The 16,987-nt window shown below is 33.5% G+C and overlaps 1 long non-coding RNA gene across 1 annotated transcript; it reads left to right on the forward strand.

Moving 5' to 3' along the window:
- Positions 1 to 685: 685 nt before the first annotated feature.
- On the forward strand, positions 686 to 15,759 carry LOC143047189 (uncharacterized). The gene is made up of 4 exons (XR_012969433.1): positions 686 to 763; positions 10,520 to 10,735; positions 11,490 to 11,607; positions 15,624 to 15,759. It is a non-coding gene; the product is annotated as an uncharacterized LOC143047189 (long non-coding RNA).
- The last annotated feature ends 1,228 nt before the right edge of the window (positions 15,760 to 16,987 follow it).

A 16,987-nucleotide genomic window follows, 5' to 3' on the forward strand; every position in this document is an offset into this window, starting at 1 on the left:
CAAATTCAAATTATTATAGCGTAACACAGTTTGTTTACACTGGAAGTTTTATTCGGTTAGGCTTTGTCAAATCTAAAGGCATTTTTCTGTGCCTGGTCGAATCCCATCTCTTCAGCACTTATATGCATTCAATATTGCAACATTGTGACTTCTATGTAGATCATGTATGTGTTGCATAGAGAGACTACACAATCTGCTTTCCGTCATTGTTCACCTGTTCCATGTTTTAATTGTTTGTTTTTTTTTCAGTGTTTTTTTCTTCATTTTTTCTCTTTTTTTCTCGGTTTGTAATAGGAGGCAACTGCCTACATGCCTCTATGTAATTTACGGCCCTGAGCAGTGCAGAAAATGATTTTCAAATCGAAAAAAAAAAAATCCTGCCCCGCAGCTAACATTTTAACATCATATCATTTTTATGAATTTATTACTGATTCGGACGAATCCACAAAACAGCCAACAAAGTTCAAGGTCATTGGCGATTGAAGAAAACATTTGTGTTTTTTAATGATTAATAATTTATACACATTGATTATACATTGTAACTTTATTTTCTTTTATTTTTTTTTATTTATTCAAATTAACCAGGGAAATAAAAATCTTCAATTTATAGCGAAGTTAATAATTAAGTCCGGACCTCTGTTCTCTGGTCATGTGATCTACTCATATATAAATAAAACGCGGCACCTTTAAACAATGTGTGCTAAACAAATTTAAAGAGTTGAGCTGTGGACACTGTTTACCCAAATACAAGTGGCAAATTTAGGTATTTTATAAGTATAATTCGATATCTCCATGAAGAAGAGTACGTGTTTCCAAAGAAATATCAAAGTATACGAAAAATATAATGCTTAAAAAAAAATCCACTTTTTGTTTGCGAGGTTAATGACCCCTTCTGTAGCCATTTTTGTACGAATGTTTCAAACTTCAATTGTATCAAAGCTACAGGTATAACGAATAATAAAAATAGGCCATTTTGTACATACACCAAGGGGAAACTCGATGCAAAGCATTATTATTGATTCACTGTTTTATTTCATTTTTAAATAGAAAAAGAGTACTTTTTGGCAATATATACCAAGATTTTTATAGAAAATCCACAGCCTTTAATACAGAGATTTTTGTTATAAAATTTGAAACATAGATTACTCACTTGCATTTTTATGATGTGCTAGTGCTTATTTTTTACAAAAAAATTCTAACCAACCTGTAAATTCCAAAATACCTCATGCCGAGTCACTAAAGTGAAGCGCTCCCTAAAAGGTGTACTTGATTTGGTCGATATTTTTATTTGTTTTAACCAATAACTACATTAATAAACTTGTTTTAAGGAAATCAATGCTAGCACTGCATGCAATAATCGTATATCTATAAGTCATCAAACTGCCAAACATGAGAGTACAAGGTTAAAGGCTGTGGATTTTCTATAAAATTTCCATGAATCAACACAAGGGTACTTAATCCTTAAAATTATTTTTGTATTTTTAAGGTACTTGCATGTGGACCCTTAGGCTAAAATGTCTGCACTTTCACCTCAAAATTTACTTTGTGTACAGAAAAACCTGTGCATCTTGAAAAGTTTTAAGGCATAAATATATTTAAAATATGTCTCATATCATAGCAAGAGGAAAAAAAACCCAAAATATTCCATGGGCAGAAATTTAAGCTACTTTTGCTTATTATTACCTTGATCAACATTTATGAAATCAACTTTACTATGCAGCTCATACGTCATTAATGTGACCTTCCTTTAGCTAGGGTGTTGCCAAACGGCGGAAACGGAAAGAAATATTTGTATGTAAGGGGGGAAATGGAAAGAACTACGAAAATAAATAACGACTGAAGTATAAATGAAATCAAACAACAATTATGTTGACAATAGAATGGGAGCTAGATATCAAAGAAAATAGCAAACAGTTTTGGAAATACATATAACATTGATAGCTAAAAAATAAGATACTAGAAAGAGCCATGCCATTCATCTAGTTCTATGTGCATCTTAATCAATAGGAACTCTCAAACATTAAAGACTTGAATAGTTCATGATAAAAAATCTCTCAGTCTTCTTCAGTTTTTACCCAAAACACAAGAGAGGATGAAAGTCGTCCGTCTTTTTTAAGTTCAAGCATTACTTTAAAAAGGCTACTTACTATAAAGGAAATATTAACTTGTTTGTAGATCTTGTTTTGCTGATCATTTTTGTTTCAATAGTTTCTAGCTATCGGTTATAGTTTTCAAGATATTTGGTAACAACACCAAAGATTGGTAAAACCATTAAGGGCATACCATACAGTTTTGATCCCGTATTTACAGTTTGATGAAAATTTCCATATAGGCTATTTTTTGCCTGATTTAATCAAATATGTAATAAAAAATATATCTTCATGTGCTACTTTTTGAGTTAAATGAGGTCAAATTTTTGTATATTTCCTCAAAATTCGGATTTGTGGTCGTATTTTTACTTTCGAAAGAAAGACCTAACGTTTTTGTTTTAAAAGATAAAACACAAATTGTTTTTTGTTAAATTATTTGTAATTCTGTATTTTATAAGTATCCTAAACATTTATGCTTTTTTTATTCAGAAATAACTTATATTTATCAAATGGTCATGAATTGAGAAAAAAATGTCATTTTTTTGCTGTATATTTATCAAAATTAAAAAAAAAATTGACTGTTTACAGTTTTATAAAATTTGGTCCACATTATATCCCTGCAAAATAAAAGAAAATGTCGTTTAAATAAATAGGGTCCATGCACTCGTTTTCAAATTAAATCAGTTTGAATGATAAAAATCTTTTCCCGATATGTCACAGTTTGACGTCGCAAAAAATAACATTTTACGTTAGCAACGTCATTTCCTTCCCTGTAACTGTATCGTATGCCCTTAAGAGCGAAGACTAGATAATAACGAGTTGACCAACGATTTCGCCGGACATTTGAGTCAATGACCTCTTTGTAAATCTTGTTTTGCTGGTAAATTTTGTAATTTTAGTTTTTAGTGGTAAAGTGTGTCATATTAGGGCGATAATTCCTATTAGAAGTCATTTGACCGTTTTTACATGAATGGACATTAGGTAGAGCTCAAATTTCTGAACATGTTTTTCGCATCAGGTTTCACTATTCATAGAGGTTTTCAATAGACAGCACTTGCATTTCATTCCTATGTTTTCATTTCAGCCATGTCGGTTATCTTGGCTGGCAAGCAGGGTAAACCAGCCCACTTTTTAAACTAGATACACCAATGATAATTGTTGCCAAGTTTACCTAAAATGCAAACGACTTCCTTTAAGACATTTGCTTGGTAATATTTGGCCCAGTAGTTTCAGATTTTTTTGGGGGGAAAAGTCAACAAAGCCAATAACGGACAACGGACGTCATGTGACATGAAAAGCTCATGTTGTAGGGCCAGGTCAGATTTAAAAAAAAAAACTCAAAGTATACCACCACTAATGACTAAAACCAGCAGAAAACAAACATGACAGAGCAAAAACACTGAATGAAAAATTCAATTTATATAATTACATTAACTAAGAAGACATCAACTAAATATGTACCACTAAATAGTAAATCTTTAAATCCAAAATAAAAAGACATAATAAATTAAGTAGAGTCTGAGTGAGAAAAAATAGAATATGGACTCATTACATCAAAAGTATGAAGAGAAATAAGCAATAGAATAATGTCTAAAAAATATATAATGAATTAGCAGCTAACCATTTTTAACCGGATTTTTGTGACAAAAATGTCGGTTATTGATTTGGGGATGTACTGCGGGCGTTCGGGCAGTCAGGCGGGCGGCAAACAAATGTTGTCCGTGCATTTACTCATGAACTGTTCATCCAAAGCTTTTAAAATTTTAATATGTTGTTACTGACAACAAAATGAAGGTTCAAGAATGACGATTTTAACTTTACCGTTCAGGAGTTATGGTTCTTGAAAGATTAAAAAATGGCGTTTCCAGTCATGTCCGTGCATTTACGCATGAACTGTTCAATCAATTGGGGATGTACGGCAGGCGGTTGGGCAGTCGGGCGGGCGGCAAACAAATGTTGTCCGTGCATTTACTCATGAACAGTTCATCCAAAGCTTTTAAAATTTTAATATGTTGTTACTGACAACAAAATGAAGGTTCAAGAATGACGATTTTGACTTTTACCGTTCAGGAGTTATGGTTCTTGAAAGATTGAAAAATGGCGTTTCCAGTCGTGTCCGTGCATTTATGCATGAACTGTTCAACCAAAGCTTCCCAAATTTTAATATGTTGTTACTGATGAAAAAATGGAGGTCAAGTTCAAGAATGAGGATTTTGACTTTTACCGTTCAGGAGTTATGGTTCTTGACAGATTGAAAAATGGCGTTTCCAGTCATGTCCGTGCATTTACGCATGAACTGTTCAATCAAAGCTCCCCAAATTTTAATATGTTGTTACTGCTGACAAAATGGAGGTCAAGTTCAAGAATGACGATTTTGACTTTTACCGTTCAGGAGTTATGGTTCTTGAAATATTGAAAAATGGCGTTTCCAGTCATGTCTGTGCATTTACACATGAACTGTTCAACCAAAGCTTTTCAAATTTTAATATGTTGTTACTGTTGACAAAATGGAGGTCAAGTTTAATAATGTCGATTTTGACTTTTACCGTTCAGAAGTTATGGTTCTTGAAAGATAAAAAAATGGCATTTCCATTCATGTTGTTGCATTTACTCATGAACCATTCAACCTAAGCTCTTTCAAATTTTAATATGTTGATACTGATGACAAAATGCAGGTCAAATTTGATATTGACGATTTTAACTTTCACCGTTCATCAGTTATGGTTCTTGTGATATTGCCAGGACACAAATAAATGTTAATAAATCCGGTTTGCTGTTGTTGTGACAGCCTCTTGTATCATTATTTGCTAATTTTACAACAATCATCAATACCAGCTGAATACCTGATGAATGGACAACAGCAGTCATTTGTACATTTGCGCTATACATTCTAAGATGCTCTAACATATAGTATGCTCCAGCATAATGCGTAACCAGCTGGATTATTATAATATCATCAATGCTTTTCGTAAATATCGCAGTTGCAACTTTGTGCTGTCATCACCTTTAGTTTATATGTTGTGTTTTGTGTACTATTGTTTGTCTGTTTGTTTGTTTGTCTGTTTGTCTATTTGATTTTTAGTCTTTTGGTCTTTTTTTGTGTTTTTAGTCATGGAGTTGTCAGTTTATTTTCGACTTGCTGTGAGTTTGAATGTCCATGTGGTAACTTTCGCCTATCTGTTAATATTTTGAATAATAGTAAAATATCATACTGAATGAGTGACACTATTTTCATTTGTAAAAATGAAGAAACAAATCACAACTACTTGAGAGTAACTGATTTTTCAGAGAAGAATTAAGCGGTATGATATTTAAAGCTGACTGCGTGTGGACATTTTGATTTTGAAACCTGAGGACATGACTATGACTATCTTGGTAAGGACACTGTGCAAATCATTTATCCATGTGTGCTACTATTTTTCGCCACTTGTTTCACATCAATTCGTATTTATTAGTTTTAAATTCTAGGAGATGCATATTTGCTTTTCCGACGTTAATACCAAACAGCGTACTTCAATATTGTATTCGGGTTCCTTATCGGTTGTTGTCCATACATCATTGTCCCATTAGGTTTCTTTTTAGTTTTCTTTCCATTATACCTGAAAAGTTACAAAGAAAATCACTAATGCAGAACAACGCAACAAGATACACCACATCAAAATTTAAGATAATTTAAAATGAAACAAAAGAAAAAATCGATGAAAGCATTTCCCCCAAAATGTAGTACTTCACAGCCTATCTTTTATAGAATCGAGACCAGTTTCCATCTTTTCAGGCCATATGTAGATTTATTTTTGTGCTGTTGGGTTACTATCTTATTGACATTTATTCAACTTTTTTAAATGCGAAAAGTCGAACAGATTACTAAATCGCATAAACGACATATGCATGATCTAGCCTGGGATCTTGTATTTCAAAATCATAGTCTCATCATGATATGTCCTGCTAATTATTTCAATACTTTAAAATCTTTTATTTTAAATTTATTCCTCTTTTTTTCTTTCTTGTAAACATGTGCTATACTTTATAAAACATGCCTATGTAGATGAGATAACCAAAAAGAAAAGATGTCAATTCTTTCAGTTTCCGTTTTCCGTTTCCGTTCTGTATTCTGTTCTGTTTTCCGTTTCCACCGTTTAGCAACACCCCTTTAGCTATGGCTTTGTCAGTTTATTTTTGACTTATGAGTTTCTACGTCCATGATGTGACGTCCCTCCGGTACCTCTCATAGATCTGTCTTTTAAGAAACATTTATATTTTAAATGATTGCCAAAAATGTACATGAATATTACCACAAATGTAGTATACATCAATAATGCCTGAAAGCGACCTCTTTCTGTTTACATTTTCCCTATCAATTAAATATGAAAGAAAGTCACAAAATCATTAAAACTAATCACAAGCTACTTACCTTTTACTGTTTGTCCATATAGAAAAATAAACAATATGGCAGCCAAACAAGCCTTTGAATTTTTCGGTATTTATCGCCGAATAAGGAAAAAACCTGAGACTAGCAATATCATTAACGACCAAAAAATGAAAAGAACGAAAAAGCATGTAATTGCGTGTAAAGTGGTGAAAAGCGTGTACACGCCATCTGACAAAATCCTTGCGTGTAAACCGTTGAAAAAGCGTGTCTTACAACCGAATATCATGTCACTTGACATGTATGGTTGCAGAAAGCTCGACATAGGGATAGTGATCCGGCATCAGCAGCTACGGCATCAGCGGCTACAGCGGCAGCGGCGTTAGCTCACTTCTTAAAAGCTGTATATTTTAGAAGGTGGAAGACCTGGATGCCTCATGTTACGAAGTTTCCGTCAGTCACATGACCAATGTCCTTGACCTCATTTTCATGGTTCAGTGACTACTCGCAATGTTAAATTCTCTCTTATTATAAGTAGGGATGGCAACGAGTAATCAAGTACTCGGGTACTCGCTCGAACGGCTGAGTACTCAAGTACAGTTTTAGTACTCGGATACTTGTTTACATGTTATACATCTTGAGATATTTCTCTTCACACTTCCACTCAATTTAATTCCGTTGAAATATCCCCTTCGTAGTACAAAATAAAATCAATTAACAACGTACATATGTTTATCTGGAGAATACTATTTGTTATAGTAGAACCAGTAACGTCCTTTCCTTCCGAGGGAATGTTTTCATGTGGGCAACTTGTAACAAAAATAAAAAGTCAAATAGTCTTTCCTCTAAAATTGTTGACCAGATCATATTTCTAAACAAAAACAAAATCAAAGTGACCTACGGTGAACCCTAAGCAACTGATTAGAAACATTTTTAATGGTGTTTGTACATAGATCAACACTTTCAAGGATTAATAATTAACTCATCACTAGCCATAAAAACTTACCTTTGTTTGTTAATCTATGTAAACATGACTGGTATGAGATGTACATTTAAATTAATCTAATTACTCTGTATTTGAAACTTAACTAAATGGTTTAATTTACAATTTCAAGATAGGCAAAAGTCGAAATTAACTGACGTCATGGCAAAAAGAAAATCAGACAAACGATAGTGTAAAACACAAAACACAAAAAAAGTAACACTTGGAATTACGAAAAGACGCAAGTAATTTGAAGTCCAATATTGTTGTTGAAAAATTTATGCACAAGTCATATTATAAAAAGTACCATCTCAACTCGGGAACAGATGATAAGATGATACATATATATTATCAACTTTGTCTGACTTTATATGCAAATATTTTTGATTTTATTGGAATTTGGTTCACCAACATATACACAAACAATAATTGCTATCATGATAGGTTATTTGTAGAAGCTGTGGTCGGTAGTTCATTGTTTAATTGACACAAAAAACAGAGAAACAAGCTATGTTTGTAGCCACTTGTCTTTGGTTAATATGTTTATGAAAGGTACTAACAAAATCACTGCATCCCACCTAAAACCTTAACTTTTCAGTAGGCCTTTAAGATTCATACGAGTACTCGCGAGTACTCGAGTATCATGACCGAGTATCCAAGTATTAAATTTCAGATCTTTTGACATCCCTAATTATAAGTAATAGGATAACTATATTTGGTTTGTGCGTACCTTGCAAGGTCCTCATGCCCGTCAGACAGTTTTCACTTGACCTCGACCTCATTTCATGAATCAGTGAACAAGGTTAAGTTTTTGTGGTCAAGTCCATATCTCAGATTCTATAAGCAATAGGTCTAGTATATTCCGTGTCATCTGACCTTGACCTCATTTTCATGGTTCAGTGGTTATAGTTAAGTTTTTGTGTTTTGGTCTGTTTTTCTTATACTGTATGCAATAGGTCTACTGTATATGGTGTGTGGAATGATTGTAAGGTGTACATGTCTAGCTGGCATGTGTCATCTGACCTTGACCTCATTTTCATGGTTCAGTGGTCAAAGTTAAGTTTTTGAGTATTGGTCTTTTTTCTTATACTATATGCAATAGGTGTACTGTATTTGGTGTGTGGAATGATTGTAAGGTGAACATGTCTAGCTGGCAGGTGTCAACTGACCTTGACCTCATTTTCAGGTTCAGTGGTCAAAGTTAAGTTTTTGAGTTTTGGTCTTTTTTCTAATACTTTATGCAATAGGTCAACTATATTAAGTGTATGGAGATATTTTATGATCTATATGTCAGTCGCACAGGTTTTATTTGACCTTGACCTCATTTTCATGGTTCATTGTTCAGTGTTTACTGTTAAGTTTTTGTGTTTTGGTATGTTTTTCTTAAACTGTAAGCAATAGGTCAACTATATTTGTTGTATGGAAGAATTGTTGCCTGGCATGGTTCTTTTGACCTTGACCTCATTTTCATGGTTCATTGGTCAATGTTTAATTTTCTTGGTTAATGTTAAGTTTATGTGACAGTTGTAATAACGCTTTATATTTAGGACTATCAACATAATACAATGATTAGTAAAGAAGGCGAGACATTTCAGCATGTGCATTCTTGTTAATACATGTATTGGTATTGTCATATAATAAAGCCATGTGGATTATATTAATTTAAAGAGGCAAGGTTTTCTCTGCTTTCAAAATCTTTGTTTGAACCTTTTGCCCTGGAACTTATTAATTATTTGGAAAACAAAAGGACCTGGAGTGCTGTTATATTTAATCAAAATCATTGTCCTATACAAGCTATTTATAAAGTTGAATTCTTTGATTCACAGTGTTTTTTCATATCTGCTAACAAATTGGAAATTGTACCTACCCCTTATTTTAAGTCTGGAATTTTGTCGAGCCTTCGATTTTAGTAAAAATAGCAAGACATACATGTAGCGATCCTACATCCTGTCATCAGCAGCGTCCACAAATATTCACTCTATGGTTAAAGTTTTTAAATTTTTAATAACTTTCTTAAACTATCCTGGATTTGTACCAAACTTGGGACAGAAGCTTGTTTATGATCATTAGATAGTATCCAGAAGTAAATTTTGTTAAAAAAAAAATCAATTTTTTCCTTATTTAATTTATAAATGGACTTAGTTTTTCTGCCAAGATACCATGCATTCAGTCTGTGGTTAAAGTTTTTATAAAAAATTTTGATAACTTTTTTATACTATCCTGGATTTGTACCAAACTTGGACAGAAGCTTGTTTATGATCAAAAGCTAGCATCTAGAAGGAAATTTTGTTCAAATTTTGCACCTGTTTATCCATATTTTACTTACAGATGGACTTAGTTTTTCTTCTGGTTAATATTTATACATACAGTCTGCAGTAAATTTTTTTAAAACATTTATTAATAAATTCATAAACTATCCTGGATTTTTACCAAACTTGGAAAGAAGCTTCTTACAATCAAAAGATAGTATTGAGAGGAATATTTGATTGATTTTTTTCCCCTCATTTTTGTTGAGCCTTAACAATTAACAGCAAAAGAAGACAACACTGGGTTCTGCGGAACCCTTACAAATTTCAAGTATTCGTATTGTAAGTCAATACTTAAAATTTGTATTGTTGTCTTATAAAGTCAAACTGATGGAATACTATAACCAGATTCAATGTGACTTTGATTGAATGTAGAAGTGTCAACCCTGTATAGAGACAAAGTTTAGGTGTGATAATGACCAGTTTAGATAGCAAATCCAAATAACATCACACATTGGTAGTGCGCTTTACAGATATGGAACGTACAGATAAGTAATAGGTAGCAGGTGACAAATACTATTGGTTTCCGTATCAGATTTGACTTGAAATTGTAAATTATTGGTATTATCAATTATATGGAAAACAAAAGGGCATGTTATGGTGTAACTTTAAATCAACATCATTGTGCCATATTAGTTATATTTAAAGTTCAATTCTTTGATTTGTGGTTTTTACCCTGTGTCTGCAAACAAATGGGATCCCGTTATTTTAGTATTGTAGATTTGATTGTAGTTTTTCTATGTATGCATAATATATCTTAAATCATTTCTATTAGTAGATCAACCACTGAAAGAACTAATATGTAAAAACTGCTAGCTGATGCACTGCTGTTTTGAAAGACTCCTGACAAGCTGTATGGATATGGTAGCTAATGTATTGCTTTTAGAGAGGCAACTAATACAAGCTGTATGGATGGTAGATGATTTGCTACATCATGTTTAAAGAACTTTTGAGACTTAATCCTGGAACTTCATATACTTCTAGAAAAATGGTAAAAAAAGGATGTAACATTGATATTATGATTATGAAGAAAATAATTCATTTATTTCTTAACATTTTCAGATAACTTTCTTCTTTAATCATTTTCTTCATGGAGGCATATTTTATTCTTGAAAAGAAAAAAAAGAAAATTTACTTCTTTGTAGAAATTTATTCTTTATTTTATTGCTAGAGGTTGTGCATATAAAAAAAGATGTGCTATTGAGACAATTCTCAACAAGAGATCAAATGACACAAAAAGTAACATCTATAGGTCAGCATACGGCCTTCAACAGTGAGCAAAGCCCATAGTAAATTAGAAATTTAGCACATGTCTTTATAAATTCACATTAATATTTTGGAAATAGGCAGATTATATTCAATCAACAACTTCTGGGATAGTTCTTTTGAAGGGTTAAAAGGGGGGGGGGGGTATGCATTTTGTAATGATAGCTAGATTGTTCACAACTATTAAATTATTAACTTTTTTGATATTCAAGCTTTCTCATGAATTTTTGCATTATTTGGATGATCTGCATTTTAGTTGCAGATACGATTGTTTCATTAAGATCTATTTACAATTATTTTCCTCTGAGTCTTGTCAAGAATATATATGATGCTCATACAGTGATAAGAATATATATGATGCTCATACAAAGACTAAATTTATAGTGCAAAGTTTGGGGATATTTTAAAGAAATGTCACATCTTAACCTAGTCTGATTGATCAAAATGATATCCTCTAATGGTTTTTAAATATTTTTCAGGCTCAACTAGTGAATTCAAAGAGAATACACAGTAAATATCAAAATAACACAGAAAATGATGTGGTAGTACAACATGTAGCTGAAGGTAAATGAAGACTTCAAAGAAAGTTTCTCCATGGTAAGTTATATTATATTTTACATCTTTTTAAAGTCCAATAGACAACTTTTGAGTTTGATGCATTTCCATCAAAAAGTTTGGTTTTAGTGAACATCATTCGTGTGTTTACGGGCATCATCACTTCTGTTTCAATGTTGGAGCAATCGGTTGGAAAACAATGATGCTATTTTGCACGAATTCAGGGCCGTAAATTACATAGAGGCATGTAGGCAGTTGCATCCTATTACAAACCGAGAAAAAAAGAGAAAAAATGAAGAAAAAAACACTGAAAAAAAATAAACAATTAAAACATGGAACAGGTGAACAATGATGGAAAGCAGATTGTGTAGTCTCTCTATGCAACACATGCATGATCTACATAGAAGTCACAATGTTGCAATATTGAATGCATATAAGTGCTAAAGAGATGGGATTCGACCAGGCACAGAAAAATGCCTTTAGCATTTGACAAAGCCTAACCGAATAAAACTTTCAGTGTAAACAAACTGTGTTACGCTATAATAATTTGAATTTGATAATTAAAGTTTTGTTCAGTATGCATTTTCATTTTAAGGTTTGAAAATTGTGTCTCTGAAATGAAGTTAAATAGCTCTATTTGGACAGCCAAAAAACCTGATAAACCATAAAAAAAAATATTCAACTTCAGGGGGCATTTCATTTTAAGTACGCGAATTGGTGCCTCCCCTTATAGGGAAGGTAATTTACGGCCCTGGAATTATTTGGCAAATTGAATTCTTATAATTGACAATCATACAGCACTGCTGTCGTTAGGGAATCGTGATCAAGAACCTACCAAACAAACATTATTTCTAGTTTATCCTGCACAATGATGATCGCTAAGAGGCTTGATGTAATTTATTAGTGCAGGGATACAGGCAATCCCCTCTATCTGGTAAATAACGTCATAGAGGCACTCATAATTGACGAGTTTTTTTCAGTGATGGACAAACTCAAAAGTGGTCTATTAACTTGTTTGAACAGATAGAAGTTTTAAGGTCTATTAAGGTAAACGTCAACATAACAATGAATGATAAAACTTATGCTAATGGTCAAATTGGATTTTCCAGGTCAAAGTCAAAAGTCAAGGTCATTGTTGCATCATTTGTAGAATGATTATGAAAATACTTATTTGCAGGGTCAAAGATTAGATTGGCCTTATTTCAAAATGCCACATTACTTGTCATTAGAGCAAGCACAGGTTAAAGGTCAATTGTATCTTAAATCCATTACCTGTTAAATGACTTTTTTAACTTGCTTCAATTAAAAATAATTATTTATCCTTTGTTCTCAACAAATAAGAAAAATTAATGGTTAGAATAAAGAAATAAAATATTCTCCCCACATTAGGTTAAAATAATGATATAAAGATATCCATGGCCACTCATTCCTATTCTAAACTATTAACTAACTGAACACTTTAAAAGATTCAATTTAACTGCATGTACATTTTTTTTTCAAAGCTTAAAATAACCCAACATTTCTTCAAAGATATATCTCCCTTTTGCAATTTAAAAAAAAAATTAAAGTGGTTTTAAAATATCTTTCTGTGGACGGTAAACTATGCAGTCCAAAATTTAAACTTGTGTTTCTTAAAATAAGCATAATTTTAACATTAAGACAAATTATTAGAAATTTTAATTGATTTAAAGGATTATTTATTCTTCCTCTCCTGTCAGTAAAAATATAAAGACAGCAAACAAATATATAGCCATTTCAGTTAAGATAAAAAAACAGAAATAAAAACAATCTTTTCATTTTTGTTAATTGTTCCTTATTTTCTGTGTTTAAAATAACAGTAGTTCAAAAAGTAGCAAAAAGTCTTCAAATACTTTTTTAAAAATGCATAAATATTAAGTACAATGTATCATTAATTGTCGAAGACCCCCTTATCTTTTTGTCAATTAAAAATTCTACTTCACCCAACTATTATATTTTAGAATTTAGATTTTTTTTTGGCTGGTTGAAGGAACAATTTCTTTTTCATATTTAGCAATTATGTTTGGCCTATTAATTACTGAATGTTAATTGAATTCCATTATTATAATGTGAATACAACATGAATACAAAACTTGCTCATTCTAAAAAGTTTTACAAAAATATAGAGATTAACAATGGCAAGTCAGTATAACATTATTTAACCTGACACACTCAGCATGCAATCACAGCAACCATACACAACCATTAGCACTGCATTGACAACATAACATGAATAACTATGCTGGCTTGCTGATGTTATATCTTTCATTTATTCTCTTTCTTTGTCCCCTTGCCCAACCATACAGCAGATCTCTTCTTATCCTGGGACTTGGGGAAAGCCAGGGACTGGTATCGAGGGAGGTTTGATTGAGGAGGGGGAGAAAACAGCAGCTCTCAAAATTTGGGCTTGATAAAAGATAAGGAGGGGGAAGTCCAGGGACTTGGATGGATGGGCTGGGTGAGGGGAAGTAAGTTATGTATTGGTGTTGTATTGGCACACTGCTCTGGTATATTATAGTATGTTGAGAAACACTTGTTCTGAATATTTGTCAAAATATGGTGAAGTACTCCTTTTCTAACTCAATTTTTAATTGAAATGATTAAAAGAATGTAAGGTATCTGAATCTTGCTGATCAAATTTACACAAATCATCCTTAATTTCAATCCCAAAAGTGTTGTTTTTATATTGAATAAATTGTGTTGAAAATTTAGATTGAACAAGCTTAAATTAGAACTGCATGAGTGGACATGATGAAAAAATTGCAATGTAGTAACAGAGAAACTCTAGATGAAAATAAACATTTCCACTAGTTCCTCTATTCAAACCATTTTGAATTTTCTTTTTTAACCTGATTAAATGTGACCAAGAAAGACAACTCTCAATTTTTAAAGCTGATGACCATAAGGGAATTCCAGTGTTATGTTGCCACAGACATTTCTTACCACATGACTTTTAATTTTGACTGATAACCGACCATGTTTTGTATAATTACATGGATATTATTGAGTGCAAAATAACATTCCTTATCCCTTGCTATGTACCAATTTCATCAATAAAAATTCCTGAAATAAATTTTTAAAATATAGATAAATGATATGCAGATTGTAATTTTGTCGTGAGAAATATATTTATCCTGATTCAGAGTAATTTCTCGCAATTTGATTGGCTGATATTGTCTTAATAAATTTCAGTACAATTTTTTATCACGTCAATTGGAATTATCTCCCTTATTTATTCCGTCAATTGGAATTATCTCCCTTATACCATTGACCTAATAAAAAAAAAAAAAAAATTCAGTTGCTTTATAGTCCTAATATTTTAAAGTTTTTACAGTTTCAGATTAAATATCTATAATATATTTGGTTGATAATGTCCTAAAAATGAATTTGAATATAATAATATGTAAAATAACAAAATAGTATTGAGAGGAATTTATATGAGTTTAAATCAGAAAATTTCAAAATCACTGAACTATTTTAAAAGACATATGCTGTTATGTTGGAAATCAATTATATAAAAAATTGCACTTTAAATGCTTTCAACCTACATTTATTGCAAGTTGTATGCAGTTTGTATCAAAAGTTTATATCAGCAATTACCCCCCACCCCCCTCTCCCCCTCCATTTCCCCAAGGGTGACTGGGGAATAGAAATATAGTCACTTTGGTCTTCTTCCGACCAAGCAGTAAAACTCTGTCCAACGTGTTGTACTAATACATCAATTTTGTATTTTTTACAGGGCCAAAACAGACAACTAATACATTGAATTTGTATTTATTTCAGAATAGACCAAGAGAATTGTCTTGTAAGTCATACACTTCGAAGATTGGCTCCGTTGTTGGTTTCATGGACGGGGTAGTATAATAGTTCCACTACGTATCCTGCAGCAGTATAAGCAATCTACCTAAGAGCTTATGAAGGGCTTCTTTGAGGACTTGATGGATAGACGGTCTCGCACAGAAATCTAATAAATATTATTTGGATTTTTTACAGGGCCAACACAGACAACTAATGAATTGAATTTGTATTTATTTCACCAGCCTTTCACCTTGATGTAACAGAAGTCTGCCAGGCTGTCAACAAGAAGTTACAGAAGTCTGGCAGCCTGTCACCTAGAAGTTACAGAAGTCTGGCAGCCTGTGACCTTGACGTAACAGAAGTCTGCCAGCATGTCACCTTGATGTAACAGAAGTCTGCCAGCCTGTCACCTAGAAGTTACAGAAGTCTGGCAGCCTGTCACCTAGAAGTTACAGAAGTCTGCCAGCCTGTCACCTAGAAGTTACAGAAGTCTGGCAGCCTGTCACCTTGATGTAACAGAAGTCTGCCAGTCTGTCACCTTGATGTAACAGAAGTCTGGCAGCCTGTCACCTAGAAGTTACAGAAGTCTGGCAGCCTGTAACCTAGAAGTTACAGAAGTCTGCCAGCCTGTCACCTAGAAGTTACAGAAGTCTGCCAGCCTGTCACCTTGATGTAACAGAAGTCTGCCAGCCTGTCACCTTGATGTAACAAGTCTGGCAGCCTGTCACCTAGAAGTTACAGAAGTCTGGCAGCCTGTCACCTAAAAGATACAGAAGTCTGCCAGCCTGTCACCTTGATGTAACAGAAGTCTGCCAGCCTGTCACCTTGATGTAACAGAAGTCTGCCAGCCTGTCACCTAGAAGTTACAGAAGTCTGGCAGCCTGTCACCTAGAAGTTACAGAAGTCCGGCAGCCTGTCACGTAGAAGTTACAGAAGTCTGGCAGCCTGTCACCTAGAAGTTACAGAAGTCTGGCAGCCTGTCACCTTGATGTAACATAAGTCTGCCAGCCTGTCACCTTGATGTAACAGAAGTCTGCCAGCCTGTCACCTAGAAGTTACAGAAGTCTGGCAGCCTGTCACCTAGAAGTTACAGAAGTCTGCCAGCCTGTCACTTTGATGTAACAGAAGTCTGCCAGCCTGTCACCTAGAAGTTACAGAAGTCTGGCAGCCTGTCACCTAGAAATTACAGAAGTCTGGCAGCCTGTCACCTAGAAGTTACAGAAGTCTGGCAGCCTGTCACTTTGATGTAACAGAAGTCTGCCAGCCTGTCACCTAGAAGTTACAGAAGTCTGGCAGCCTGTCATCTAGAAGTTACAGAAGTCCGCCAGCCTGTCACTTTGATGTAACAGAAGTCTGGCAGCCTGTCACCTAGAAGTTACAGAAGTCTGGCAGCCTGTCACCTAGAAGTTACAGAAGTCTGGCAGCCTGTCACCTAGAAGTTACAGAAGTCTGGCAGCCTGTCACCTAGAAGTTACAGAAGTCTGCCAGCCTGTCACCTTGATGTAACAGAAGTCTGCCAGCCTGTCACTTTGATGTAACAGAAGTCTGGCAACCTGTCACCTTGATGTAACAGAAGTCTGCCAGCCTGTCACCTAGAAGTTACAGA

Source organism: Mytilus galloprovincialis, chromosome 10 (assembly GCF_965363235.1).
Source record: "Mytilus galloprovincialis chromosome 10, xbMytGall1.hap1.1, whole genome shotgun sequence".
In the NCBI taxonomy this organism is placed as follows: Eukaryota; Metazoa; Mollusca; class Bivalvia; order Mytilida; family Mytilidae; genus Mytilus; species Mytilus galloprovincialis.